The following is a 5725-nucleotide window of genomic DNA, read 5'->3' as shown; positions in this document are numbered from 1 at the left end:
GGAGTTGAAGTTAATATTTCAAGCAAATGCCCGGATTGAGAGATATGAAGTCTCCAATAAGTTCTACAGCTGCAAGATGGAGGAGAATAGTTCTGTCAGTGAGCATATACTCAGAATGTCTGGGTATAACAATCACTTGATTCAACTGGGAGTTAATCTTCCGGATGATAGCGTCATTGACAGAATTCTTCAATCACTGCCACCAAGCTACAAGAGCTTCGTGATGAACTATAACATGCAAGGGATGGATAAGACGATTCCCGAGCTCTTCACAATGCTAAAGGCTGCGGAGGTAGAAATCAAGAAGGAGCATCAAGTGTTGATGGTCAATAAGACCACCAGCTTCAGGAAAAAGGGCAAAGGGAAAAAGAAGGGGAACTTCAAAAAGAACAGCAAACAAGTTGCTTCTCAAGAGAAGAAACCCAAGTCTGGACCTAAGCCTGAGACTGAGTGCTTCTACTGCAAGCAGACTGGTCACTGGAAGCGGAACTGCCCCAAGTATTTGGCGGATAAGAAGGATGGCAAGGTGAACAAAGGTATATGTGATATACATGTTATTGATGTGTACCTTACCAGAGCTCGCAGTAGCACCTGGGTATTTGATACTGGTTCTGTTGCTAATATTTGCAACTCAAAATAGGGACTACAGATTAAGCGAACACTGGCTAAGGACAAGGTGACGATGCACGTGGGAAATGGTTCCAAAGTCGATGTGATCGCCGTCGGCACGCTACCTCTACATCTACCTTAGGGATTAGTTTTAGATCTAACTAATTGTTATTTGGTGCCAGCGTTGAGCATGAACATTACATTCGGATCTTGTTTAATGCGAGACGATTATTCATTTAAATCTGAGAATAATGGTTGTTCTATTTATATGAGTAATATATTTTATGGTGATGCACCCATGAAGAGTGGTCTATTTTTGATGAATCTCGATAGTAGTGATACACATATTCATAATGTTGAAGCCAAAAGATGTAGAGTTGATAATGATAGTGCAATTTATTTGTGGCACTGCCGTTTGGGTCATATTGGTATAAAGCGCATGAAGAAACTCCATACTGATGGACTTTTGGAATCACTTGATTATGAATCACTTGGTACTTGCGAACCATGCCTCATGGGCAAGATGACTAAAACGTCGTTCTCCGGAACTATGGAGCGAGCAACTAATTTGTTGGAGATCATACGTACTGATGTATGTGGTCCAATGAATGTTGAGGCTCACGGCGGGTATCGTTATTTTCTCACCTTCATAGATGATTTAAGAAGATATGGGTATATCTACTTCATGAAACATAAGTCTGAAACATTTGAAAAGTTCAAAGAATTTCAGAGTGAAGTTGAAAATCATCATAACAAGAAAATAAAGTTTCTATGATCTGATCGTGGTGGAGAATATTTGAGTTACGAGTTTGGTCTTCATTTGAAACAATGCGGAATAGTTTCGCAACTCACGCCACCCGGAACACCACAGCGTAATGGTGTGTCTGAGCGTCGTAATCGCACTTTACTAGATATGGTGCGATCTATGATGTCTCTTACTGATTTACCGCTATCATTTTGGGGTTATGCTTTAGAGACGGCCGCATTCACATTAAATAGGGCACCATCAAAATCCATTGAGACGACACCTTATGAACTATGGTTTGGCAAGAAACCAAAGTTGTCGTTTCTTAAATTTTGGGGCTGCGATGCTTATGTGAAAAAGCTTCAACCTGATAAGCTCGAACACAAATCAAAGAAATGTGTCTTCATAGGATACCCAAAGGAAATTGTTGGGTACACCTTCTATCACAGATCCGAAGGCAAGACATTCATTGCTAAGAATGGATCCTTTCTAGAGAAGGAGTTTCTCTCGAAATAAATGAGTGGGAGGAAAGTAGAACTTGATGAGGTAACAGTACCTGCTCCCTTATTGGAAAGTAGTTCATCACAGAAATCGGTTCCTGTGACGTCTACACCAATTAGTGAGGAAGTTAATGATGATGATCATGAAACTTCAGATCAAGTTGTTACTGAACCTCGTAGGTGAACCAGAGTAAGATCCGCACCAGAGTGGTACGGTAATCCTATTCTAGAGGTTATGTTACTAGACCATGACGAACCTACGAACTATGAAGAAGCGATGGTGAGCCCAGATTCCGCAAAATGGCTTGAGGCCATAAAATCTGAGATGGGATCCATGTATGAGAACAAAGTGTGGAATTTGGTTGACTTGCCCGATGATCGGCAAGCCATCGATAATAAATGGAGAGTAAAGTCTATTTTAAACCTTGTATTTGTAGACGTTGTCGGAATTAGACCCTGAACTCCAAATCCCTGAATTCGGCACACTGTATTCAACAATCCTAGTCAATCTCGACCCTAGGCCTATTTGTCGCATAGGGAAAGGGACAATCCCGACCGGGATACCTAGCTTATCACACTGACTATTCAGACCCACACATCTTATTCGTATTCTTTCCCTTTTCTTCCCCCTCTCTCACCTGACAATAGATTCATCTAAAAGTCTTCGTACATCAGGAACAACGTGTGTTGTGTGCATGTGTGCTCGGGTCTGGCGTGGGCATGGTAGCTAGAGAGGTGGCTCAGCGGGAGTCGGTGTGCGGCTGTGGCTTGGGAGAAGCGCCGAGGAAGAAAGGAAAAGAGCGACGATGAGGTGCGGCTGTTGCCGGAGAGGAACGTCGGGGGCGTAGTGTGCATCTCGATCTCGACGATGACGAGGCGGCCTACTGTATCTGAGCGGTGAGTAGGCACGCGAGCCGGTTCTGGAACTGACGGCTGACCTCCAGTATGGTGTTGCGTGAGCAGAGCGTGGCGTGACGCGCGATGACATCGATGACGCACTGAGCTACGGAGCGGGTGCTCTCCCCATGGCCTGTACAACCAAAACTGCCCGCCCTACACCCCCGCGGCAGCTTGACAACGACGCTCCGACTGTTGACCAAAACCCACTCTACAGGACGTTGCATGTAGGCTTTCCATCAAGTGATGTTGCATGTAGGCTTTTCTGGTGTTAAAAGCCTAAGATGGAGAGTAGTAGTAGCCTTTAGCAGGTAAAAAAGGCTGAGCTGAGCATAGTCGTAGTAGCACACGCAAGTGTTGTGCACCTTTGTGGTAGCTTCGTGTGTGTGTGTTGTGCATGTCTAGCCGGGCCTATAAAAGGACCTCGGGTCCTTCGGTTGTAAGCAGTCCAATTCAACTAGCGATTCAAGCATCGAGTAATAGGATAGCTAGCTTATGAAGTACTAGTTTGTATGTGTGTACACTGAATACAAGCAGTTCAACTTATCTAGTTCAGCTCGTGTCCACCATAGCTATTCTCTTTGATCTTGTTTCACTCTGTATCCGGCAAAGCAAGCTAGTCTGCATTTTTTGTGGGCTAACAATTGGCATCAGAGCCTCAGGTTATGCGGAAGCATATGCCGAAAGGAGGCGTCGCTGATGACAGTTCCAAGACCGCCGACCAGAGCTCGGCTGAGGAGACCCGTGCGGCGGACGCGCTCACGCTGCGAGGCAGGCCGGGAGGTGAGCTGGGTGCACCACGCTCCATGCGAGACATGGGCATGTCCAGTGCCTCCTTCCCTCTCCTCACGCGGACCAACTACCCCAGTTGGTCCGTCCTGATGAAAGTCATTATGGAGGTGCGGCATATGTGGAAAGCCATGGAAACCGGCGATGTCGAGTACGAGGAGGGCCAGCTGGCGATGGAGGCAATCTTGCGTGTTGGGGAACGTAGTAATTTCAAAAAAATTCCTACGCACACACAGGATCATGGTGATGCATAGCAACGAGAGGGGAGAGTGCATCTACGTACCCTCGTAGACCGAATGCGGAAGCGTTAGCACAACGCGGTTGATGTAGTCGTACGTCTTCATGATCCGACCAATCCAAGTACCGAACGCACGGCACCTCCGAGTTCAGCACACGTTCAGCTCGATGACGTCCCACGAACTCTGATCCAGCAGAGCTTCACGGGAGAGTTTCGTCAGCACGACGGCGTGATGACGGTGATGATGATGCTACCGACGCAGGGCTTCGTCTAAGCACTGCTACGATATGATCGAGGTGGATTATGGTGGAGGGGGGCACCGCGCACGGCTAGGAGAGATCAACAAATCAACTTGTGTGTTTAGAGGTGCCCCTGCCCCCGTATATAAAGGAGCAAGGGGGGAGGCCGGCCGGCCCTGTAAGGCATGCCAGGAGAGGAGTTCTCCTCCTAGTAGGAGTAGGACTCCCCTTTCCTACTCCTACTAGGAGGAGGAAAGGAAGGGGAAAGGGGAGAAGGAAGGAGGGGGAGGAAAAGGAGGAAAGGGGGGCCGGCCCCCTAGTCCAATTCGGTTTGGGCTAGGGGGGCCGCGTGCCCTGCCTCCTCTCTTCCACCACTTGGCCCATTGAGGCCCAATACTTCTTCCCGTATTCCCGTAACTCCCTGGTACTCCGAAAAATACCCGAATCACTCGGAACCTTTCCGATGTCCGAATATAGTTGTCCAATATATTGATCTTTACGTCTCGACCATTTACGTTGCAAGGCTTGTAGTGATGTGCATTACCGAGTGGGCCCAGAGATACCTCTCCGACAATCGGAGTGACAAATCCTAATCTCGAAATACGCCAACTCAACAAGTACCTTCGAAGACACCTGTAGAGCACCTTTATAATCACCCAGTTATGTTGTGACGTTTGGTAGCACACAAAGTGTTCCTCCGGTAAACGGGAGTTGCATAATCTCATAGTCATAGGAACATGTATAAGTCATGAACAAAGCAATAGCAACATACTAAACGATCAAGTGCTAAGCTAACGGAATGGGTCAAGTCAATCACATCATTCTCTAATGATGTGATCCCGTTAATTAAATGACAACTCATGTCTATGGTTAGGAAACATAACCATCATTGATTCAACAAGTTAGTCAAGCAGAGGCATACTAGTGACACTTTGTTTGTCTATGTATTCACACATGTACTAAGTTTCCGATTAATACAATTCTAGCATGAATAATAAACATTTATCATGATATAAGGAAATATAAATAACAACTTTATTATTGCCTCTAGGGCATATTTCCTTCAGTCTCCCACTTGCACTAGAGTCAATAATCTAGTTCACATCATCATGTGATTTAACATCAATAGTTCACATCTTTATGTGATTAGTTCACATAACTAACACCCAAAAGGTTTACTAGAGTCAATAATCTAGTTCACATCACTATGTGATTAACACCCAAAGAGTGATCATGTTTTGCTTGTGAGAAATTTAGTCAACGGGTCTGCCACATTCAGAGCCGTATGTATTTTGAAAATTTTCTATGTCTACAATGCTTTGCAAAGTGATACTCTAGCTAATTGCTCCCACTTTTAATATGTATCTAGATCGAGACTTAGAGTCATCTAGATCAATGTAAAAATCTTGCATCGGCGTAACTCTTTACGACAGACTCTTTTTATCACCTCCATAACCGAGAAATATTTTTTTAGTCCTCTAAGGATAATTTTGACCGCTGTCCAGTGATCTACTCCTAGATCACTATTGTACTCGCTTGCCAGAATCATGCTAAGGTATACAATAGGACTGGTAAACAGCATAGCATACTTTATAGAACCTATGACTGAGGCATAGGGAATGACTTTTCATTCTCTTTCTATTTTCTGTTGTGGTCGGGTTTTGAGTCTTTACTCCACTTCACACCTTGCAACACAGGAAATAACTCC

The sequence above is a fragment of the Triticum urartu genome, chromosome 2, assembly GCF_003073215.2.
Source record: "Triticum urartu cultivar G1812 chromosome 2, Tu2.1, whole genome shotgun sequence".
In the NCBI taxonomy this organism is placed as follows: domain Eukaryota; kingdom Viridiplantae; phylum Streptophyta; class Magnoliopsida; order Poales; family Poaceae; genus Triticum; species Triticum urartu.
The sequence above is the reverse complement of the archived record's forward strand: the minus strand, read 5'-3'. Positions refer to the sequence as shown.